Source organism: Sus scrofa, chromosome 4, assembly GCF_054392235.1.
Source record: "Sus scrofa isolate SSC_HxYL_T2T_F1_AM1 chromosome 4, Sscrofa_HxYL_maternal_Yorkshire_Landrace_v2.0, whole genome shotgun sequence".
Lineage (NCBI taxonomy): Eukaryota > Metazoa > Chordata > Mammalia > Artiodactyla > Suidae > Sus > Sus scrofa.
In genome coordinates this window covers 32,516,912-32,542,804 of record NC_139386.1, presented here as the reverse complement: position 1 = coordinate 32,542,804, position 25,893 = coordinate 32,516,912, and the positions used below count along the sequence as shown (strand labels likewise).

The 25,893-nt window shown below is 39.0% G+C and overlaps 1 long non-coding RNA gene across 3 annotated transcripts in view; it reads left to right on the top strand.

Annotated features, from left to right (window-relative positions):
* The window catches only part of LOC110260243 (uncharacterized), a 585,810-nt gene that overhangs the window by 149,065 nt on the left and 410,852 nt on the right, over window positions 1-25,893 (top strand). Inside the window, exon 1 of one of the 3 annotated variants that reach the window (XR_014843511.1) lies at window positions 6,631-6,791. The exons of the other annotated variants lie outside the window; for them this stretch is intronic. This is a non-coding gene — a long non-coding RNA (uncharacterized LOC110260243). Of the gene's footprint in view, window positions 1-6,630; window positions 6,792-25,893 lie in introns of those variants that run through there. 3 annotated transcript variants of the gene reach the window in all.

Genomic DNA, 25,893 nt, shown 5'->3' with positions numbered 1-25,893 from the left:
TACACCACAGCTTACAGCAACACCGGATCCTTAACCCACTGAGCAAGGCCAGGGATTGAACCTTCCACCTCATGGTTCCCAGTTGGATTCATTTCCACTGCGCCAAGACGGGAACTCCAAATCATCATTTTTTCATATACTGGGAGATATCACTCTTGTCAAGCCACATGGCCTTAACCAGTATCCTTGCAAGAACTCCCATCTTGTCTCCGCCATGAAGATGTAGCAGATGTTGGCATTTATCAGGGGATGAGGGAGTCAAAGAAGAGTCTTAACATTCTTATGAGAGACTCTTAAAATTTGCTCCAGGCTAGCACTGTGCTCCAAGCCAAGCCACACAGTTGTAGGAGGGATAACACTGAATGGTCATGAGTTCAAAGGCAGAAGTGGATGAGAGATTGCTGGGATCAAGGGCTCCCAATCCTTCAACAGCTCGTTAGCACACCCATAGGTTCTTTTTTTTTCTTTTCTTTTTTTTTGTCTTTTTGCTATTTCTTTGGGCCGCTCCCTCGGCATATGGAGGTTCCCAGGCTAGGGGTCGAATCGGAGCTGTAGCCACTGGCCTACACCAGAGCACAGCAACTCAGGATCTGAGGCTCGTCTGCAACCTACACCACAGCTCATGGCAACGCTGGATCGTTAACCCACTGAGCAAGGGCAGGGACCGAACCCGCAACCTCATGGTTCCTAGTTGGATTCGTTAACCACTGCGCCACGACGAGAACTCCATAGGTTCTTAAGGAGAGGATACTGGAGGGACTTTTGACATTGGATTCCTGGTTCTGGTGAGCTCAGTTGGGCTACGTGGAGGTATTAGAAGTCAGACTGTCTGCATTTGAATCCAAGCTCCATAATTTCCTACTTTTGTAATCTCAGGCAAGTTGTATAAACCCACCAAACCTCGTTTTTCTTATCTATAAGGAACATACAATAGCAGCACTTACCTGACAGGGCTATGGTGAGGATTAAGTAAGAAAGCAATAAGCACTTAGCACAATATTTAATGTAGAGTCATTGCTTGACATACTAACTATATAGCTGCTGCTGTGGTTATTGTTATTGTTTGCCTAATCAGACTTAAGTGGATTGTACTGGCAACAGAACTTCCTAGATCCAGGCCCTAAACTTGTGTTGGCACTCTGATCTCTCCCATGGTGAGGAGAGAGTCTTAAGGAAGAGGAAACCATAGTTTACATAGAGTTTCCACCTTTAAAGCTTTTGCTGTGGAGCAGAACTGATCACTCCATCCTGTGGTCTTCCCATGTGTGGGGGCACCTCCGGAGAGAGAAGCTTCTTTTTTTTTTTTTGCATTAAAAAATTTTTTTTATTATAGTTGATTTATAATGTTGGGTCAATTTCTGTTGTTCAGAAAAGTGACCCAATCGTACCTATATATACATACTTTTTCTCATAATCTATCATATTCTCTCACAAGTGATTGGATACAGTTCCCTGTTCTGTAGAGCAGGACTTCATTGCTAATCCATTCTAAATGTAACTCCAAACTCCTAGTCCATCCCACTTCCCCCCCTCAGCAACCACGAGTCTGTTCTCCATGTCTGCGAGTCTGTTTCTGTTCTATAGATAGGTTTATCTATGCCGTATTTTAGATTCCACTATAAGTGATATCATATGGTATTTGTCTTTCTCTTTTTGACTTCACTTAGTATGAGAATCTCTAGTTATATACATGTTGTGGCAAATGGCGTTATTTCATTCTTTTTATGGCTGAATAGCATTTCATTGTGTTTTGTACCACATCTTCTTAATCCATTCGTTTGTCAATGGACATTTAGGTTGTTTCCATGTATTGGCTATTGCAGATAGTGCTGCAGTGAACATACGGGTGCATATATCTTTTCAATGAAAGTTTTGTCCAGGAATATGCCCAGGAGTGGGGTTGCTGAATAATATGGTAGTTCTGCATTTATTTTTCTGAGGAACCTCCATACTATTTTCCATAATGGCTATACAAATTTACATTCCTACCAACAGTGTAGGAGAGTTCTCTTTTGTCCACATTCTCTCCAATATTTGTTATTTGTACACTTATTAATGATAGTGATTCTGACCAGTATGAAGTGGAACCTCATTGTAATTTTGAAGCTCTAATAATTAGTGATGTTCAGCATTTTTTTCATGTGCCTGTTGGCCATCTGAATGTTTTCTTTGGAGAAATGTCTATTTAGAGCTTCTGCCCATTTTTCCATTGGGTTGTTTGTTTTTTTCTATTGAATTTTATGAGTTATTTTTATATTTTTTTGATTAAGCCCTTGATGGTTGCATTGTTTACAACTATTTTCTCCCATTCTGTAGTTTGTCTTTTTGTTTTTTTATGGTTTCCTTTGCTTGTGCAAAAACTTGTCAGCTTGATTAGGTAGCATTGGTTTATTTTTGTTTTTATTTCTATTGCCTTGGGAAACTGACCTAAGAAAACATTTGTATGGTTGAGACTGTTTTGCCAATGTTCTCTTCTAGGATTTTGATGGTGTCTTGTCTTATGTTTAAGTCTTTAAGCCATTTTGAGTTTATTTTTGTGTATGGTGTTAGGGTGTGTTCTAATTTCACTGATTTACATGCATCTGCCCAGTTTTCCCAGTACTCCTTGCTGAAGAGACTGTCTTTTTCCCATTTTATATTCTTGCCTCCTTTGTCAAAGATTAATTGACCATCAGTGTCTGGGTTTATTTCTGGGCTCTCTGTTCTGTTCCATTGATCCACATGTCTGTTTTTGTACCAGTACCACACTGTCTTGATTACTGTAGCTTTGAAATATTGTCTGAAGTCTAGGAGAGTTATGCCTCCCCCCTCCCCACCTCAGGATTGTTTTGGCAATTGTGAGTCTTTTCTGGTTCCATATTAAATTTTTGGATTGTTTATTCTAGTTCTTGAAAAATGTGATGGAGAATTTGATAGTGATCACATTAAATCTGTAGATTGCTTTGAGTAGTATGGCCATTTTAACAATATTAGTTCTTCTAATCCATGAGCATGTAAGATCTTTCCATTTCTTTGAATCCTCTTTAATTTCCTTAATTAGTGTTTATAGTTCTCAGCAAATAAGTCTTTCACCTCCTTAGTCAGGTTTATTCCTAGGTATTTAATTTTTTGGGGGGGTGTGATTTTAAAAGATATTGTTTTTTTATATTCCTTTTCTAATATTCCATTGTTAGTGTACAGAAATGCAACCGATTTTCTAAATGTAATCTTGTATCCTGCTATTTTGCTGAATTCATTGATCATTTTGAGTAGTTTTTGTGTGGAGTCCTTAGGGTTTTCTATATATAGTATCATGTCATCTGCATAGAGTGGTAGCTTTACCTCTTCTTGTCCAATTTGGATACATTTTATTTCTTCTGTTTGTCTGATTGCTGTGGCTAGGACTTCCAATACTATATGGAATAAAATTGGTGAGAGTGAGCATCCCTTGTCTTGTTCCAGATTTTAGTGGGAAAGCTTTCAGCTTTTCTCTGTTGAATAGTATATTGGTTGTAGGTTTGTCATAAATGGCTTTTATTATGTTAAGGTGTTCCCTCTATACCCACTTTGCTAAGAGTTTTTATCATGAATGGGTGTTGGGTTTTTTCAGATACTTTTCTGCATCTATTGAGATGATCATGTGGTTTTTGATTTTTCTTTTATTGATTTGTGTATGTTGAACCATCCTTGTGAACTTGGGGTGAATCCCACTTGGTCCTGGTGTATGATTTTTTTTTCTGTGTTGTTGAATTCTGTTGGCTAAAATTCTGTTGAGAATTTTTGTGTCTATATTCATCAAATATACTGGTCTATAATTTTCCTTTTTGGTAGTGTCTTTGTCTGGTTTTGATATTAGGGTGATGGTGGCTTCATGGAATATCTTTGGGAATATTCCTTCTTCTTCATCCTTTGGAAAAGTTTAAGAAGGATGGGTATAAATTCTTCTTTGTATATGTTTGGTAGAATTTGCCTGTGAAGCCGTCCAGTCCTAGACTTTTGTTTGTAGGGAGTATTTTTATTACATATTCAATTTCATTTCTAGTGTTCTGTCTGTTCCATTGATCTATTTCTTCTTGATTCAGTTCTGTTTGCCTGCATGTCTCTCAAAAGTTATTCATTTCTTCTAGGTTGTTAAATTTGCTGGCATATAATTGCTCATAGTATTCTCTCTCTCTCTCTTTTTGGCATTTTGGGGCCTTTGGTATGGCATATGGAAGTTCCCAGGCTAGGGGTGGGATCAGAACTGCAGCTGCTGGCCTATGCCACAGCCACGGCAGATCCAAGCCAAATCTGCAACCTACACCACCGCTTACAGCAATGCAGGCTCCTTAACCCACTGAGCAAGGCCAGGGATTGAACCTTCATTCTTATGGTTACTAGTTGGATTCATTACTCCTGAGCCACGATGGGAACTCCTGTTCATAGTATTCTCTTACGGCTTTTTGTTTTTCTGAAGTATCCTTTGAGACTTCTCCTTTTTCATTTCTTATTTTGCTTATGTGGGTTCTTTCCAGAGAAAGAAGCTTCTTCATCTTTGCTACCTCACCAGCACCATGTAAGGTGCCTTCCCCAAACAGCCAAGCCAGGGAGGCCTTTTCACACAGAAGCCAGGACTTCAACCTCCCTGGTTGGCCTGACTAAAGCCCTGTTCCCCAGCATGGCTGCCTGATGGTGGCCTGGGCTGTGGTCCTCCTTGCGTTTCTCCTTGGTGGTGAGCAGGAAGGAGGGAGAGGGAGTTGTGAGGAGAGGAGGCTTGAGCTGTTCTGAGAACAGATGCTCCTGTGGAAGCTTTGTAATGCCAACTTGGACATTATTTCCAGTTTGTAAAATGTTTTCATTAATATTTCTTTAAAATCTTACTGAATATTAAAAAGCATAACAGAGTTCCTTGGGAAGATATGAAACGTGATCCATTTGCGTACAAACCGACGTGTACACTTCATACATATTTGTGAATGCATTTCTAGTAAGCCTACGAACATTGCAGATTCATTTGAGTAGGAATAGGGCTTGTTATGAGTTTGAGTATTGGGGCTAAAAACAGGAAAAGGGAGAAGGGGAACTAAAAGGAGAAGGGAACATATTCTAAGTTGATTTGTTTCCTATATGTTCCCTCAAATGCATACATGTAGCAGCTGATAAAATTATTCCCAGCGGGCTGCTGCCTGACATCACAGACAGTAAGTAGCAGAGGCCAGCTTCAGCCCCAGGACTGTCTGATTTCCAAGCCCACATCTTGTTCATGAGCACCACTCTCTTCTTTCCTTTAGTTAACAGTTTAAAAAAATAAAAAAAACTGCCTTGTAATCAAGTTAAGTGGAACTTTGACTTGGGGAAATTGCACTGCGATAGGCTGGAATGTGCACTGTCGCTTTGTTTACATACCGGTGCTCTGCACGTTCTTGTCCCACCTCACATATCCAGGCTTTCATTCCCTAGACGACAGCAGAGGCCTCTGCTCTGCAGGGCCATACCCCAACTCCAGCACATCTGGGTGCCCTCTTCCCAGCTACAGGACCACAGAAGCTCCCTTCTTTATTTTCTATTCAACCCTCATGCCTCTGCCCCCAGTTATGGCAGTTAGACCCTTAGTTCTCTCCCTCCATCAGATGGCGGAAGTCACTACTTGGAATTTGTTTCAAAAGCCTGTCGATGGGAAGAAAAAAGATATTGAGACAACTGCATGGTAAATAGTAGGTTGCAAAGCCAAAAATAGGTAAAATATCTCAGGGCTGGGTGAGGAGGAAAGCAGGGGAGAATCAGGGGGGTAGAGGGTCTGGTGGGTCCCTAAGAAGCCAGCCTTCAAGAGGCTGCATCCTGGGGGGTAGGTGTGTTTGTGGATCCAGATTTGAGGAATTTGAGGGTAGGGATGGCCTGTACCCCCCAGACAGGAATTCCCCATGCTTCTACTTGCCATGGGGCAGGGTAATGATGCCTTGAGCTGAGAAGAGCCCCAGAGCAGCCTGTGCAGCTCAGAACCTGTGGGGTAAGTAGGTGTTTCTTGCAGAGCAGCCTGGACAGATGTCCAAGGGCCGTCAGACTCAAGGGGCCTTGCAGTGGGGGACATGGAAGACACGGCTTTGCGCCATGTGGACAAGTAACCAGATGCGGATGCAGAGGCGTACATCTAGGCAGATGCAGGTGGAGGAGGACCGAGGGGGAGACTCCAGCAGACTCTCCTCATACAACTCCATTTAGATCTGATGAGAGGGGGCCCATTAAGTTTTTGCCCCTTGAATGGGGCCCAATGCCCAAATTAAATTCAATTTAAACAAAAAACCCCAGAGTTTGTGAACTAATATTGCAATGGGCTGGTGGAGTTGAAGGCTCCAGGTCCCACAGTGGGCCAGATGCTCTTCTATTTCTTTTCAGTAATCTCTTGTCTAGAATAGGAAGCCTTCTGGTCTTCAGCCTGACAAAGCTTGAGGCGGTTTCACGCACAGGAGGGCCACAGACTGTTACTTCCAGCATTGTCATGGGTAACAGATGGGGTCAGGGATAATTTTGAGACAAGCTCACTAACTTTGCAATCAGGTGGAAATTGGCCTGGAGACAGTCCATCCAGCCCATGGGGAGAAAGTCATGGGAGAAATGATCAGAGATGCAATTGATTAGCCCACACCAGGTAGAAAGGTTGGCAAGAGTGTCCATAAGTGAAAAGCATTCCCCAAATATTAAACAAATATAAATTAAAACAACAGTTACAGTTTTATGAGGATCAGATTGACAAAGACAAGAAAAGAATGATAATGCCTAGTGCTGGTGAGGAAAGCCAGTGGAATATAAATTGTTCGGTTTCTTCTGGAGGGCACGTGAGTACCATGGATCAAAATGCAAGCTGTTTGTTTCCCTTGATTCAGCAATTCTTCTAGGAATTTATCCAAAGGGAAGGATTGGAGGAGTATGAATATGTATGTATGAGGAGGTTGATCTCAGGTTTGTTTATAGGTGAAACATTGGCAAACACAAACATATTCATAAAAAGTGACGTGCATAACTTACGGAGCACCCACATACCAATCAGCAATCTATATGCAAATGAACCCAGAGATGTGATGTAGACCTTGCAATGATGATACAGATTTATATTTATTAGCATAGTGTGGTCTTTAAGGTATTTGTTAATTCATACAAGCAATTTAGAATTAGCATATTTGGTGAATGAATTAAAAACATGCAGAGGAAAAAAAAAGTCTCAGAAAAAAATGTGAATGACCACAATTAATTATGAGCTTTTTGTATATATTTTTTTTAGAAAGGATTTGAAACTGCATTTTTTTTAATCTTGCAAATTGTTGTGGTCCTAGCACAGTTGTTTTTTTTTCCCCTCTTTAAAAATATGCAGAGAGAGAAGAAGCTGAGAATCTCATATATAGCATGGGGCCTATAGTTTACATGTGAAAGTTGTTGGTAGATCTTAGCATTCTTATCTCACATACATACACCGAGTTATGTATGTAAACTGTGTGAAGTGATAGATGTATTAATTATCTTCATCTGACAACCATATATATATATATATATAATCATTTTTAAATTTTAAATATATACAGTTATGTTTATCAGTAACTCATCTGAATAAATTTAAAAATATGCACAGAGAAAAGTTTGGAGGTCATTACACCAAAATATTAAAGGTGGATATTTTGGGGGCATATTAAATATTAACTGAATATTAAATAAAGTGATTTTTACTCTTTTTCAATGTAATAAATTATCTGAAAAACTTTTTTAGAATGAGCATGAATTATATACTTATATTTATTTCAGTACCTTGGGGTGTTGGACCAGGTGACCTCCAAGGTCCTTCCTTGCACCATGCATAGAGGAAGGTATAACATGAATTGAGTACATTTTTTTTTTTTTTTTGGCATTTTTTGTTAGAGCCTCACCCAAGGCATATGGAGGTTCCCAGGCTAGGGGTCTTATCCAAGCTGTAGCCGCAGGTCTATGCCAGAGCCATAGCAATGCCACATCTGGGCCACGTCTGCAATCTACACCACAGCTCAAGGCAACGCTGGATCCTTAACCCACTGAGCGAGGCCAGGGATCGAACCCGCATCTTCATGGTTCCTAGCGGATTTGTTTCCACTGTGCCAAGATGGGAACTCCTGAATTAAGTACATTGATCATAAATTACAGTTTTGTGTTTTAGTGTGTCAGATTTGTTACCACTGAGCCACAACGGGAACTCCCCATGCCACTTTCTAATCAACTCTTCCTCCACCCCCACCTGAGAGGGCAACTGTTTTAACTTCTGTCACGATCAGTTGGTTTTGTCTGTTCTTAAACCTCATATAATGACTCATGTGATATGCACATTTGGGTCTGGTGGGAGAAATCTTTTGGTGCATTTCACTGTAATGTCTGGTCTATGCCTCGCTTCTTAACCAGACAGTGCTCTCAGCACAGTTCCTGACATGAAGTACACATTGTCTGAATGTTACATGTTCCATCACATGTAACTGCACAATTTTGCTCACATGTCAAAAGTTTCCAGCCTCTTTGATCAAGTGCCATTAGAGTTAGGAAATAAATGATGAATCCAGGGAAACAGATCCTGCTGAAAACAGATGAACCAGGCCCAGAGGTGAATCATCATAATTTTGTAAAAGGGATATAAACTGCTCCTGAGGATTACTTTTTATGACGGGGTAAAAAGAAAAGGCATTTGTAAATGCTTAATTCATTTGACTTACAGGCCTACCCAGAAATGCAGATAAACCACCTGCTATTCAGCGTAATGTCACTAGATGGAGATCTTGAGTCAATCATGGCTTGTTGGCTTGCTTTACATCTCAGGTTTTCTTTATTGGAATCTGCTTTACTAAGGGTCTGAATACACGTTGAAGGCAAGTTACAATTTTGGCATTTCACATTTTTTGCTGAACTTTTTGGGGATGGTAATTTGGAGTAAAATGGATTTAGTTTTAAATGTATTAGCTTAATTAATTTCTCATCTGGGGTCCCAGGGAGGTGGAAAGCTCCCCTGATGTGTAGGCTGTGTGCTATTAATCTGGTGTTTATTTTTGGCAGAAGCTACCAGTGTTTATTCACATTGCCCCCACAGGGTGTGGCTGGTTGTGGAGACTGTCATTATACCTTAGAACTGATTAAAAGAGGAAATCCTCACTAGAAATTGCTCGTTGGCAGCCAAGAAGTGACCCCAACTGCTTTATTTCCATAGAGTAAGCAGTTTTGATCTCTTTATTTATCAAACCGTAGCAGTGACGGTTAAACTTTTTGTCCTTCTTTATTCTGAATGAAGTTCCAAAATGACTTTTATGTTTAATCACAATTTGACCTTACAGAGAAATCTGGAAGCATGAGGTTAAAACCTTTGCTTTCTTTGATTTGTCAAGGCAGTCATGCTGTTCAGGAATAAAATCCTCAGTTTGCCAAAAACAATGACTGAAACAGCTTGTCTTCCTGTGTAAGTTTTCGAGAAAACTCAGAAGCTGGACAGTTTTGCCTGTGACGTGTTGACCTTCCATCCAGGGACAATGTGGCCATTTAGCTTTGGCTGCTATCTGAAATGAGTTTGAGTGTCTCAGCTCATTTCATAAGAAACACAAATAAAGCCCACATAATAAAACATGCAATTTGGGATTAGAGCCAGTCTCTGTTCAGAAAGTGCCCAGAACTTACATTTCTAAAAACTAAATTCCTGTTCCATGTAGATAGGGACTCTTATACTTCCAGATGGGGATAGTTGAAGGGGAAGGAAGGAAGAAAAAGAGAAAAGAAAATTGTAAATTGTGAGGCATCCTGCTCAAGAGACACCCTGGTGACCCAGGCTGAAGGCCCTGCCACCCTGACACCCTACCTGCAAATGGCCTGAACCCACATGATTTAAAGACTCAGGCAGAGGCTGTCTCTGCTGCCCCATGTCCCAGTCTGCTTCTCAGCATCTTCAAAGCTGCACAGTAAAGAACGGTTCCGACTCTACTTCCTACTCCTCTTACCTGTCCAGGGAGGTAAAAGCCCACGGGCCCGAGGCATTGAGCTGAGTGTTGGCTCTGTCTGCTCTCTCTCTCTGGCCTGAGAAATAGCCTTCAGGGCCTGGTTGTGGCTAAGAAGGGGCTTTATCATGTGTGTCTAACTCTGAACCAATTTTCATAAGTAGAGGACCTTATCCAAGAATGTCTGGGATCTCAGACTCTGAATGATCATTTCATCAAAGGAGGCTATTTTGGTTTGCTTGTGTTTTTCCTTACAGTTCTTTTTCTTAAACAAAAGCAAACCCATGTTCATTAGAAGAATTCTAGTAAATGCACATAGTTAAGAGAAAAAAAAGATTTGTAATCCTGCCACCTACACAAAAACTCTGTTAATGCTTTTCTGTTTATCTTTCAATCAAAGGTCAGTGGATATAAGCATACGTAAAATTTTTACCAAAATATGAGTCATTTTGTACATATTCTTTTAATGCTATCATTTCTTTCTATATTATTAAGCATTTCTATATAACCTCATGTTTAACAGCTGCTTTGAATTCTATTATAAACAATTCCCTAATGTTGATGGAAGCTCCCCCTACCACCAATTTTATTGATGATACCAACAAAACTGTAATTTACACTCGAAAGTGATTCTTATTGTATGTTCTAATTTTTGAATATATTCAGTTTGAAGAACTTGACAACCGAGAGATTCCTTCCAGTATGAGAGGACTGTGCCTTTAACAGGAATAAGGAACATAATTCCACATTTATGAAGAATACAAAAGATTTCCTCCCAAATTAAAACATTCCCTGCATATATTTACCTGAACTGTACCTCTATACCCGAATACTCCCAAGCGCTGCACAATTTTCATGTAATGGAAAAGACTTTAATCTTTAAAGTTGATTCTTATGTGGGTAAATGGGAGAAAGATATGCTGGGTTACAAGATGCATGAAAAATGTTTTAAAGTCTTTATTGGGCTTGAAATGATGAGAGTTTACATAATTAATCATAAGGGGATGTTTTTAGTCACAGAAATGATCATTAGTACTGCACTAGAGTTAAGTAATCTTTATAGCAATATAAAAATGCCATTTCGCCCTTAGATCTTACCGAGATTTTGTCTCTCTTTTATGCTCTTTGGCATTACAACACTCAGTAATTGAATGCTACTTAATAATGAGGGTGGGTAATGAAACCATCTAAGCTAATGTGTCCATGGAAATTTCTGAAGCACAAACTCCAAATATCACCACAGTACATTGTGTTAGCCCAAAGCTAGGAAAAAGAGAAAATTAAGTGCTATCTTTGTGGTGTTTAAAAATTACCCCCACTTTAAAAATTAATAGCCTTTGTTCTTTTTCATCTCTCTCTCTTTTTTTTAATGATGTTTTAAGATGCATATTCTGTATTTCAGCCTTGGCTTTCATCAATTGCTTTGGTGGGAGCAGTCATAAATTTTAACTATCCTTCCTAAATTATAAGAATGTCTGTGGTGAGTTTTTTGATAAACAGATGGCTCCTATTTGATCTATTTTGACAGAGAGGCAGTAATAAAGACAATTAGTGATTTTCATCTGCTCGCATGAGGATATAGTTCATCTTAGTGGTTAACAGTGCAGCCTCTGGAATCAGGGACTTCGTTTGTTTCTGGGCCCTGCCATGTGCTAGCTGCGTGACCTTGGAGTGATCTGCTACCCTCCAGAGGGTGTTTCACCCGAAAAATGAGAATAAAAATATTGTGAGTTTAAATGAGGAAATGCCAGGTGTGCTTCATAGTGCCTGATACAAAAAAGTAGTTTAATAAATTGTTAACTATTGTTATTATGTATAACTGGGTCACCTTGCTATACAGTAGAAAATTGACAGAGTACTGTAAACCAGCTATAATGGAAAAAATAAAAATCATTATAAAATTAAAAAAAATGTTGGGTAACCACATTTGAATGTTTAATGGTATAAGAGTTCACTTTATTTTGCTTCCACAAAATTCCTGTGGGTAAGAGTAGTTGTGGATATTTCAGCCTATTTGGTCAGAATTAATTGTGTTGTCATCTAACTAAAATCCCCTGAGGACTTAGTTCAGAGATATTAACATTTATAGAAACAAAAGCACAAAACTGTGGCCCAAATGTTTTGACTTTGATCTGTTCAATGAAATGACCCTTCAATTGAGATACATGTCTTCTTATCACAAATGTCTTTTCTTAACGGCTTTTAGCAGATGTAATGTTGAAAATAGGAAAAGCTGCCTCACATAACATTTAATGAAGCACCTTTAAATTAAAAAAAAAAGCAAAGCAAGAATATCTCTTATGTCCTCAAAATGGAACTTAATTGGTTCCAAACATGAACAGTTGGATTTTGATCTGCTTCTATTAAAAAAAAAATCTTTGATTTTGACTATAAGACCTTGTTTAAAATTTAACTGAAGTAATTGATTTGTAAAATTTCAAAAGCAACTCTTTAATCTTTTACTAAACTATTAATAAGTTAATAACCTTATTTCATTGAATTTGCTCTTTTATTATGCTAGGTCCAGCTCCTTGAGTAAGTCCCTGTTCATTCAGAACTATACTTTTATTTTTTGAAACGTCAATCTTGCTATGTCAGAAAAGTGAATTTGTAGCATCTTTTCTAAGTTGCAGTTTCCCCCTAAAATTTACCGTTAAGTGGAAATGAGGTGGGGGAGGGCAGAGGAGGGTAACCATGAAAAGGTTTCTGAACCTCATATTCCCATGGGCTCCGAATTTTAGCAAATCTGTTTTTTAAGTAAGTGGATTCCAATTTTCTTTAATCTTTACTGGCAGTAGATACAATTGGATAGAAGATCATCAGATTTGTTTTTGTCTATACATTTCAAAAACAGTGTTCTTTTTGTGACTGTCACATAGGAAAGTATATAAATCATGTCTGCCTCGTAATAAATAGACTTCTCTCCTCAATTCTGTATGGGAAACAGTTTATACAAACTTTTTCTGTGTCTACACTTATCAAAATTTCCCCAGAGTTGGTCATATATCACTTAGCAAAATATCGACACCATCTGTTTTAAGCTGAAATGATGTCTCTTTACTTTAAGAAGGGAACGTTTTGGAAGTTGAGTTATATCTGTTCAGTACTTCTCAATTGTTAGAAGACTGATGTATGTAAATGCTCTATTGATGAAAAAAATGTAGACCAGTTGAGATCGGTAGGCTAACAGATTTAAAAGGAAAAACAAAAGCAGATGAAGCCTTAATCATTTATTTGATTCTCTCAAGGGTGGTGGATGTATAGGTCTGTGCATGGGAATAACCAAGGTTAGTAATTCATGTGACGTGCCTCTTTTAAAAACAGATAGACCCATGTAGTAGCTAAAGGTGGTTCCAGGTCCCCCGTCCTGTTATGGGATGGTTAAGAAAGATTCCTGAGCATATATTTTATCATTTGATTCTAGATTTTTAAAAAAAGTCTGTATACTTTATAAAGCTCAAGCCTTTGGATATCAGACCTTCCAAGAATTCATGACGTTTTTAGATAGTGACTTGTGACCCAGGGGAAGATGAGAGGGTGAGATGTATTTGTGTATGATCTAACTCCACAAAAATGTAAGGTATATGATAGCAAGTCACTGTGTGTTTTATTCACTATTGTATTCTTAGTGCCTAGAAGAGAATCAGGCACCTAGTAGGGTCTTAATATTTGTGGAATGATGATATCAAATGAAAAAACAGCAGGGAAAGAATGTGGTCAGAGAAGAAGGAGGTACAGCAGCAGAGCAGCAATGCTGATTTTCAACCATAGCAGGCAAGGAAGTCCCAGTTTCCTGCTCTGAAAGCTTGGATGTGGGCGTGAGTGATGGTGCCAAGTAGCAACCATGCAGAGTGTCATCTAATCGTCTGGTTTCCTTCGTTAGTCACCCAGCTTGGAGTGTCTGGCTGTTCCCAGCTTCTCTGCTTCTCTTCCCTGGGGGCTTCTTCCTCTCCCAGCTGTCCTTTGCCTATGTTGACATGAAGCCTGGGCTTTCGGGGTGTTGAGCAGAATGGTGACAGGGTTGGGAATTCGGGCGTGGGCTTCAGATACACCTGGGCCCCGGTCCAGGGGCTGCCATCGCCATGTATCTGATCCTGGGCAAGCCACTTCTTCTGGTTCAGCCTCATTTTCCTTGTTGGTGTATTTGGATTGATAATAATTATGCCTGTCTAGTTAGGTTGCTGAAAGATGAGTGAGAAGATGCCTGATGTGAGTAACAAATCATAAAGACCCTGTGTGGGTGGCTCAGTGCTTTCAAGAAGTGGAGTTTTATGGGATGGTGCATGTGAAATGCTTAGCACAGGTCTGGCTCGGGAGAAGCCTTCAACGATATGTGAGCTGCTTTTTCCATGTGTGTCTTTTCTTAACACTGATCCCAGTGTCGAGAAATAGGACACGAATAAGGAATAAATGTGGGAAGACCATGACCCTGACAAAGGGTTTGGAGTAAGGGTGTCCTGTGTCTAGCCCTTGTTCTCCAGGAACTGAGCTAAGTCAGGCAGGTGTAACTGCTGACATTGATGTGGTCTGTGTGCAATGAACCTTTTCCAACCTGGGCATTAAAATTCTCTTGTGACATTATTGTAGTCATTTTAGTTTTGCTATTGCAGAACATGTTTCTTCCCAAATTGTGTTTTTTCTTTCAAGTTGGTTTTAAAAAGCTTCAGTAGGAGTTCGCATTATGGAGCAGCAGAAACAAACCCGACTAGCATCCATGAGGACGCAGGTTCCATCCCGGGCCTCTCTCAGTGGGTAGGCGACCTGGTGTTGCCATGAGCTGTGGTGTAGGTCGCAGACGTGGCTTGGATCTTGGCGTTGCTGTGGCTGTGCTGTGGCGTAGGCCGGCAGCTGTAGCTCTGATTCAACCCCTAGCCTGGGAACTTTCATATGCTGCAGGTACAGCTCTTAAAAAAAAAAAAAAATAATAAAAAAGCTCCAGTAGCATTTGCCTTGATGTAATAGGCTTGGCTTTTGTTAGAGTGATGCTTAGTAGGTGGTTTATATCTCCATGTTATGAAAATATGCTGCTGTGAAGAGGACTGTGGGGTCTCTTGCGGTCTTGTGGTTTAGGTGGTTGACTTCACCACATATGTGGCGAAGCGTAGAAAGAACCAATTTGACAGGGGTTTCCCACTTAACTCTTACTAATCAATTTGAAGAAAAACAGAGTTCCTTATTGAAATAACTAAGCATAAACATAGGCCAGGAGCTCCTGCTGAAGTGCAACAGGGATCCACAGTGTCTTGGGAGCACTTGAGCACAGGTTCGATCCCCATCCAGACACGGTGGGTTAAGGATCTGGCATTGCTGCTGCTGCGGCTTAGTTCATGGCTGTGGCTTGGATCTGATCCCTGGCCCAGGAGCTCTGTATGCTGCAGGGCCGCCAAAAAACCCCCATAGGCCAAGGCAACTAATTTTCCTGTATAGAATATGCAAGTAGAACAAAGTAATAAACAAAATAATCAGCTAATTACAGTTGGATTCTGTGATCATTTACTTTCAATTGTTAGGAATACTAATTATTGCCTTGCTTCCCTTTATAATTTGAAACAAAGGTGGAAACATTCCCATCAGGCAGTTCCTTTTCCTATAGCTTCACTGTCACCTCCTGCCTCTTCCTAGATACCGACTCCTTGACTTTTGGAGCAAAATAGTCACATCTTTCTTGAAAGCTGATGCTCTCTCCTGTCTCTTTGCCTTCCCACCTTTTCATATACTGTTCCCTCAGTCAGGAAAGCTCTTCCTTAGACATCACTGATACTGAGATTTGGTCTTTCTCCTGTAAGGGATTCTATCAGGCAGAGAACCCTTTAATAAAGTTTTTTTTTTTTTTTGTGGTTTCTGATTCATCACATTGCCATTTTAATTATGTGTTTACACATCTATCTGCCCACCCAGCAGATGACTTTTGCAGGGACCAGGCCATGGAGTTGTGTTCACCTTTCTGTTTGTTTTTGTAAAATCAAAGCTTTACTAAGATAGAAATTCACATACCATATGACTCATTCATTTATTTATGTGTATGATTCAATGGTTTTGAACATATTCACAGAATTGCATAACCATCACCACAATCAATTTTGGAACATTTTCATCACTCCGGAAAGAAACCCTCTACGCATTGGCAGTCACCCTCTTTCACTCCTCAATTGTCCCCAAGGAGCTATAATCTATTCTCTGTCTCTATAGATTTGCCTATTCTGGATATTTTATATAAACATTGTTTGCTTTTAAACTACACCACACATAATTAGAAGCAAAGAAATTTCATTAAGTACCATACTCAAAAATGCATCTCTAAATATTTTTCCTTAACACAGGAGAAAAGTCTACTGGAATAAGAGCTGTACAGTTTTAATTATGGAATAATGCACACACTAGAACATCACAGATTAAGCTTAACAAAGAACATTTTACCTGCTGTTTTAGTGAATCAGTAACAACATATCAGGAAGCAAAGTTACTTGGCTCCCTTTATATATTTTAGGGACACAGTTCAGTTCAATTTGGATAAAATTCTGTTGGAAAAAAAGCTGCCTCTTGGCATTATGTGCAAGTCACTTGCCTTCTCTTGTCATAACTGAATGCTGACATAAATCTTTTTTTAATAAAATGAACTATTAAAATTATTTCTTTCCTGAATGATGGCTGAAACAGATGTATTTTAATCTACAGGGCATAGAAAATGAAATTTACATGTCACTGGGGTCTCTCTGCTTAATAAATGTTTTAAATAGAAGGAAAGCACCAAGCTAAATAAATATGAGATATGCTGCTTTACACTGGATTATAAAAGTGAAATTACAGGTCTTTTTCTCTACCAAAGAATGGATTTATAAGGAGAAGATATTTTACACTGTCAAATATCAGTCTTTCAGAATATCACAAAAATACTGCTTTGCTGTTCTTCTTTAAAAAAAAAACAAACCCTGCAATATGCAGTACGAAATATTGCCTTTTCATTTCTAGCTTGATGGGTGAGGCTGGTATTTAAGTACCAACCTGACTGTATTCACTACTAGTGTAACATTTGCTCTGTTTTCATGTACTAGTGAACTAAAATAAGGAGTTCCACTCATAGTCTCACTCTAAAATCTTACAAAGGTTTTTTTCGTTTGCAAAATATATATCTAAATTTTGTTTATTGCTTTCAGAAAATGTCCATGATTTAAAAAAATGAGGAAATTAGAACTGCCCTTTAAAAGGCTTGACAGACAATTTTTTTTTTCCTCTTCTTAAGAAAACTTTTCCTGTGTGCTTTGAACTGTTGCCAAACTAGATAAAGGTAAAAACGGCTGACTTTTCCTAAATTGCTTGCATGGAAAACCTTCACATAACTTTCATGGACAGGCAGTCTAAACATGCAGGGCCATGAATCCATCTTCCCTACCTCGTCCCCCTCCCACCCCTTCTTGAGAAGTAACCCTGGTGGAGTCAACCTTGGAAAAATAAAATGGTAGCTCAGATGACCTGAATTGCACCCCAAATACCACAATGCCTTGAAAGTAACTCTTTTCATTGTAGTCAGTAGGCTGCAAATACAGGGATTCTATTCCAAATTCACCTCTCTATAGTTAAAACTTGTGGTAAAAGTCATTTTTAAAAAAGTGATTATAGGAAGGGCTCAGGTGTTACCCTTGTCTGATGAAAATGGGTTGTGAGTCTCCCTCCCCCTTTAAATCGCAACAAGACAGGCTTTGATATGATGCACAGATTTATTTTTTAACAACAAACAGAGTTTTAGAATTATAATTTAGAGTGTATTGGATGTATCACCAAAAGACAGGGTGGTTGGGCAATTGTAAGGGAGTATTGTATTGTTGCTAGTCTGAGTAAATCTGAATCTTTTCAAGCTTTGGTTGAGTGGGTTAATTCCAGGACATGAATTACATGTACAATTTGAATTACATTGCAAATGCTGAACTTCCTTCACTTTAGCAAAGTGCTTTCTTTTCCCCTTCTCAGACTTATGAATTGCAGCTATTTTGATGTTTTTCAAATGTTGCAATATTTCAGTTAGCTGTAAAAAATAGCAGTTCCAACTAGAAATGTTGGAAAAGATTTTTTCCCCTTTGTCTCTTTGTTTACTAATTTCTCTTTTTTTGGGGGGGAGAGGGCTTGCCTCTATTTTGTGAAATCTCCACTTTTAATATGGATTTAAGCCTTTAAAATTGTAGCAGCCCTTGAACCGTGCCAGGCTGTATAGCATTAACCCTTCAGTCCTGCGCTAAATATTTTATAAAAAAGACTGCCATAAACATTCAGAACAGCCTGGGCTTCAAATGGAGGCACAAATGACCAGGCAGGAAATTAATATAGGATACAAATTGGGATTTCCCATGCATGAATAAGCATTGATAAATACAGTCTCTTAGAAACTCTGTAAATCCTCACTACGACACTGATTTTATGGACGAAGAACAAAGAGGTTAAGTGGATTGTTTAGAGCTTGAATCCTCATCTCCTAGCTTGAGTCTACCATAGTCTTCTGTGCTGAGGATGCAAAAGTCCTGCAAAGAACAAACGGGCATGGGGTGGGAGCGGAGCCTCTGCTGTCATGCTGGAGAAAATATTAGGCATTTCCACAGTTGGGCGAGGTGGTGCACAAACTGCCTGGTAATTATTAAAGAACATAGCAATTTATTTGTAGCATAGAGTCTAAGATCAAGCTACTCAGGCATGACACTGTAGTTTTCTGACTGTGGAGGTATTTATCTCCCAGTCTTCACAAAAGAAGTCTGATTGAATAATTGTTGTCAGAAGACAGGAAAATACAGGTTAATATTGGGAGTTCAAAAGCTTGACAGATTTTTAAAGAGAACCTACTAAACGGGGTACTAACACTGTAGAAAATTGCAATAATCAAGGGCTTTCAGCAAAGAACTAACTGGAAGTGAGTAACCAATCTAGAACATTGTATGCTGTGGTTACAGTGCCTTGGCCGGGGGTGGGGACTTAGTTCTTAACCTGCCTGCACTTCCCATCCATTACAGCATCTCCCTGCATGGGACCTGGGTTGTGTACTGTCTCACACATTGAATGCCAAAAAGGATCCTAGGAGACCTTGCAGCAAACACAGGACTCCCCATCAATTGTCACACAAGAGATTATCACTCCAAATGACACGACGGTAGATTTTTTTCTGGCTTGCATATTGCCTTTATTTCATCTCTCTTATTTTTGCAATACTACAATTTAGGACAGATTTATCCAATCAAAACTTATGCAACTAATGAGGCATTTTGTTGCACCACTGAATATTTATAGGAGACTCTAGCTGAATTTGAAAATAGTGAAATACAGTCATCGCTCCAGATCCCCTCCCCAATTTCTCTGATGCTTAAATTCCTTAAATAAAAATGGCATATGATTGGCGTATAACCTATACACATCCTCCTGTATAGTTTGTCATCTCTGGATTACTTATAATACCTAATGCAGTGTAAATGCTATAGAAATAATTACCAATGTGTGCCAAATTCAGGTTTTGCTCTATGGAACTTTCTGAAATATTTTCCTGAATATTATTGTTCTTTTGTTGACTCCTTGGGTGCTGAAGCTGTGGATACTGAAGGCCAATTGTATATTATTTTTAGCTTTCAGAAATAGTTAAAGAAAACATTATACTTTCTTCCAAAATTAGAAAGCCTTGATGAAACGTGTAATAGAAACAACTGTGGTTCCAGATTAGGGAGGGGGGAATCACTGAATTTCATTAAAAATCATTTCATGTTTCCCTTCCCAAAGCTGTATTTTATAAGAAATTCTCTTTTTGGCTCAGTGGGTTAAGGATCCGGCATTGTCTCTGCAGCAGCTTAGTTCTGTTCCTGGGCTGGGAACTTCCACATGGTACAGGTACAAACCAAACCAAACCAAAACCAAAAAGCCATTAGGGACTTGTTCATTGTACCTAATCACATAAAAAATTCTCTTTTTATGGCTGAAATTTTTGTTCTTTGAATACGTTGTAAATGATAGCAAATATAGGGAGTTTCTGTCATGGCTCAGTGGGTTAAGAACCCAACCAATATCTATGAGGATGCGGGTTTGATCCCTGGCCTCGCTTAGTGAGTTCAGGATCTGGCGTTGCTGTGAGCTGTGATGTAGGTTGCAGACATGGCTAGGATCTTGTGTTGGCTGTGGTTGTGACATAGGCCAGCAGCTGTAGCTCCGATTCGACCCCTAGGCTGGGAACTTCCATATGCTGCAGGTGTGGCCCTAAAAAGAAAAAAAAATAATAATAGCAAATACAACTTCACCCATATTTATTTTACATTTTTATAGTTCTGTAACCTAGACTATCTCAGTGAATCATCAGTACAAGCAAAGTGAAAATTTTTCAACGGAAAAAAACTTCAGAAAGTTCCAAACATGTATCTGTCTCACTTATTAACTGTTGTCTAAATTTAGAGTCTTGACATTGATAGAAAATATGGTGACACTTGTTCCTCTTCTGTTTTCTTTCTATTTTAAGAGAAGAGCATTATGAGGATAGGAATGATGCAATAATCAGGCAGTAACTTTTGCAACAAAGTCAGGGGCTGTAAAATTTAACGTTCTCATAACAGCATTAACTTATCCGGGTTGTACATATAGTACATTAAGGAATCGCATTTTGCTGTCTTCTGTGTAATTGGAAATATTCTATATGTACAATTTGAGTGAGTTAATGTTTCTGGGAGAACCTTAACTTTTGCATTTCTTGACTTTTTTATGTTTGAATTTGTAGCTTTAACATTTGCATTAACATAGTTATTTGCATTTCATTACAGCCCAAGTTAGCCTATTCAAGGACTAAAGTCATAAGTGAGTGTTTACCTAAAGATCTGTTTAAATGAAAATACTCAACCTTTTTTGGGTTACATATTTATGGTTAGAAGATACGCTCATTTAGGGCTATGATTTTTTTGTGCGTGCTTGCTAACTTAAGTCTCAGAATTTCTGTGCATTGGTAAATACCTAAGAATTGAGTAACAGTTGAATAGATGAGTTAAGTGAACAATTGCTATTAAAATTTATCAGCAATATGGAAATGGGAAAGGAGGTAAAGTCCCAGCTTTCATGGAATTTACCGTCCAGTAGGTAAGATAGTAAGAAAAGAAAAGAAATACATAATCAAGATTATTTCAGAGTTCATTGCTGTAAATAAAATAAAACAGGGTGGAAGGGAACTATTTTATATTGAGTAGTCGGGGACAAGGTGGGTGTTTTCGATTTGATTATCAGGGAAGACTTCTCCCAAGAGATAACACTTAAGGCACAAAACCTATGTCCAATGACAAAACTAAAACAATTTAGTACTGAATTTGATGTCCTTTATTCAAAGGAAGACAGTCCACGGATTGGGAGAGTACAGTGCCTCCCATGCAGTGGAGCACTTTTCCGGAGGGATTTTGGACAAGGCTAAGTTTTATAGAGAATTATAGGAGGCAATGTGGAAACAGGACCTGATTGGTTAGGAGGTGTGGGATTTTCTTATAAGGCTGGCAGGTCCTGTCTTCTAGGGCCGAGTAAGCAAGCTAGAGCTAATGTGGAGGCTTGTGATTGGTGTTCAGTTTCCTGGACAGTGAGGCATTTCAAGTGCAGGCTGAATTGAGGTTTGTGATGTGGGTGGGGGCACTGAAGTGGCCTCCCTTTTGTAGGTTAAGATCTACGATTAATTTTTATTACCTGAGAGGTGGAAGAAGGTAGCCATATGACATGTAGAGGAAGACTTTTCTTAGAGCAAGTAAAGCCAGAATTGTGTTGAAAACCATAAACAGGGTCAGGGTCACAGGAGTTTAGTGAGTAGGAGGAAAATGTTGACAGGAGCCTGATCACATGATGCTGTATTCATTCATTCATTCATTCATCCAACTATTCATGCACTCATTTGTTCATTTGTCTTTTTAATAGACATATTTTTTGGAGACATTTAGGTTGATAGCAAATTATACGGGAATATTTCCCATACACTCTGACGCCACATATACACAGAGCCTCCCTCAATATCAGCATCTCCATGGCCCCCAGTGGTTCATTTGTTACAGTTGATGTACCTACACTGACATGTCATTATCACTTCAAGTCTGTAGTTTACTACACTGTACATTCTATAGGTTTTGAAAGTGTATATTGACAGGTATCTAACATTATAGTATCATACAAAATAGTTTCATTGCCTAAAAATCCTGTTTTGCTCATTGATTACTCCCTCCCCTGGCAACCACTGATCTTTTAACTGCCTCCATATTTTGCCTTTTCCAGAATGTCATAAAGTTGGAATCACACACTATGTAGGCTTTTCAGATCAGCCTCTTTCACTTAGCACTATGCATTTAAATTTCTTCCATGTCTTTTGACAGCTTGATAGCTCATTTCTTTTTGGTGCTGAATAATATTCCACTGTCTGGATGTACTACAGTTTATTCTATGATAATTTTTTTTTTCCATTCAGCCAAGTAGATGCCAGCTAGCGTGTTCGTCACTGAAGATATAATGATTAACTAAATAAATTTAGCCTATGGAACTCACTGTTTAGTGGGGAAGATAGATGTTAAGTAAATAATAAAAGGAATGAATGTAAACTTATAAGCAGATATGTTCTGTGAAGGATTTGGATATCTTTTGATAGGTATGTGTGCAGAAGGTGCCTTGGAGAACAAGAAGGATTTCCTGATCAAATGATGCTGACTTGGAGTGAGGTCTGAGGGATCAAGTGAAAAGGGAGGCAGTGAGGGAGAGGAGAGCATTGCTCATTTGAGGATCAGAGAGAAAGCCAGTGTGGCTGGAGCACAGCTCTCAATGGGCGGCTGAGGAGTGGCATGGCTCTGCTTGAATGGGGACTGTGAGCCAGGGAAGGTCACACTTTCATCCCAGAAGCAGCAGGAGGTCTTTGATAGGTTCCACGCAGAAGAGTGACGTGGGCAGATGAGCACTCAGGAGGAACAGAAGGCCGAGGAGGATACCAGTGAGGAGACTTTTCAGTAGTCCTCATAGCAGCCACTGCAACCTGGACAAGAAGTGGGGAGTGGAGGTGGAGAAGACAGACAGACGGGAGAGAGATTTTGGAGGTGAAGTTGACTGGCCTGACAGGCGAGGGAGTGGGAGAAATCAGAGTCTACTAGGGTTCTGCCTAGAGCAAGAAGCTGGGCCGAGACAGGGAGCACCAGAGGAGGAGCAGTCTTGACTGTAAAATAATTTAGTCACCTTTTCCCGTGATAAGGGAAAAAAATCATGTCACTGAGCTGCTACCAGGTTTATGCAGATTCTAGAATCAAAGAGGAGAAATCCATGTTCAAATTGTACAGAGAAAAGCTGCTTCCTGAGGATCATGCTTAATAGAGGGACTGTAAATACAGAATTAGATGTGGAATTCTTTTTCTTGTTTGGAAACTCAATAACTGAGCAAAAGTCAGACCCGTGTAAATTTTATTAGAGCCTTAGACTTGCTTTTAGGAGCAGTAAGATTTTGTGAGAATAGTATCATTTTCTCCTATAACTTTAAAAATAGATTACAGTCTATAATATAATAACACTTATGGAAAGCATAATATGAATGTGGAATCATGTTATATTTATTTATTATTCATATGCATTATTTCCTATAATAAAAAAACCTTCTTTATTAAATAAATACTCATTATCTCTAGTGCTATGCTGGCGAATGTCCAATAACTGGCCCTCCAGGAAAGTAGGAACCTCCATTTGTGGCTTTTGCCAGTTTTCCTTTTCTGTGGTGCAGATTTTCCTATCATGGCTGATTCTGGCTACCAGGGTGATGCCACTGAAGATGAGGTTGTGAAGGGCTGTGCAGAGTCTTCTCCCAAGTCTGTGCATCAGCTCCCTTGTACCACTAACTCTTGCTTTTATTAATGAGGAACTTAGGCCTTGGAGAGTAAGAACTCACCTGAGTTCACAGAGAGTAAGAGACAGAGTAAGAATTTACACTCTGGCAGAGACCCTGAAGTTCCAGGATCTAATTGCTATGCTGTGGATACCAAGAGTTGAATCATAATGTTGAAATAATAATAAGATTTAATTAATCATTAACATAAACTCAGAACTCATTTAAGTCCAACTTCTTTTATTCAGGGGAGAAAACTGCTCCCCCCTCCAAATTTTATTGATTTGCTCAAGGTTAGAAGTGTGTTTATTAAAAAAGCTGGGGCTGTTACCCACTTCTTTGGCCACTGCCCTACAAGATGCTGTAGCTACTTGGTTTTTTGCAAATTTCCTTAGCAAAATATTTAAGTAATATATCTTTCATATAAAGACGAAACTATGGGGGCTCTTTTTCCTTCCACATGTTTGGAGTGAAAATCTCATCATCTGGCAGTGTAAATCAACAGCATCCCTCTGTTTGGAAGCAGTTAATGAATTGTACACAGAATTCCTAAAGAATGGTCATGATAATAACAGTCATAGCTGCCAACACTTCTTTAGTACATGTCAGTGTATTTTACACAAAGGCAACAAACTATGGAGATCTAAATGTGCTCCTACTCATACGTTTCCAGTGTGTGTGTGTTTGTGTGTGTATAACTATAAAGCAACAAAGCATTAGTTGCATGACTTATATAATTAGCTGCATAATTAGGAATTGAGTCATGTGTGGCGACTCCAAAGCTGGTCCGGTGCAATTCCAGCTCATTTTAGGGCCAAAGATATGACACAAATTGCCTTAATCTCAAGTTTAGCAGTTTAAAAGAGAAGGGGAGGATGAAAATAAGTCATAAATTGAACATAAGCATGGCAATAAAAATTGCAGAACTTCTGGTGAAATCTCAAAACACAATTTGGTCAAGTTATCAACCCTCTCTCAATCACAAAAAATAGTTACTCATTTCATAGAAGTGTTGTTAGGGAAGATTAACTGGTGATGGTAATGCTGTCTTCAACTGTCATTTCTAGGGAAATTCTGAATTTCAAGGAGACTCTAGTTAAAGATTGAAATTTTATTACTTATAAGATACAGTCTGAAAGACATTACTTATGTAATTTTTTGATCAAAAGTTTAAAAAAATCAAAACTAGTCTATATGTGGAGAAATGTTTTTATATGCTGAATAATTAATGAGAAAAGACTTGGTGATTTTATTGCTTATTAAAAGATTTTATTTTTTCATTCTGCTCTTCACCTCAATTTATGAGCTATTGACGATAAGCTTAAGAAATCATTCTAAGTGTTACATGTGAAAATTACTGTAAAGAGTGCCTTTCATTAAGGTGAATGCTTTATTACATTTCTTGGGTTTAAATTTGGCCCTTCTGTGTTTCCATAGCACAGCAGGTAGACATGATTTTAGAAAGGAAATAAGAACTGTGTTTTCAGAATGTGCCCAAGACAGATTGAGTCTATGGAAATATGATATCTAAATTAACATGAGATTGAGGAAATGTGCCAGATAAAATGAAGGTCTTACTGTATATGCTTGAGTGCTGTAGATATTCCTGGAGAGAATTCATGACCTTTTTTGGAGCTGGCACTTTAAGCCTGGGGACAAATAGTTGCATTTTTGACAGTCATGTGAAGATTACATTGGGGACAGCAGATGTGAGACCCTTTCTCTGTCAGAACTTAGAATTAAACCCACATCAAAAGCATTACGAGAAGTGTAAGATCAGTAGGACATACTCAGTGAAAAACTCTTAATGAGCAGATAGACTGCTGTATAGCCTCTGTGATGTGTGTCAACTTAGTCTTGACATAGCCAATTCCCAATTCTCTGTGCAAGATAGAATGAGGGTAACAAGGATAATTGAAACCCACAGATAATCTGTGGGTTCCATTTTAACCCTCAGTGGTAACTGACTGCCTTGCAAGCTTTTTAGGAGACCCAGGAAAGAGTGGTACCTCCTTTTTGTGATTTTGGTTCATCAGCATATCCTGAGCTCCTTGTGTTGGAAAACCATGAAATAAATAGACAGAAGAGGCTATAATCATTCAGGGGCCTTGCAGGAAACAGATGGTA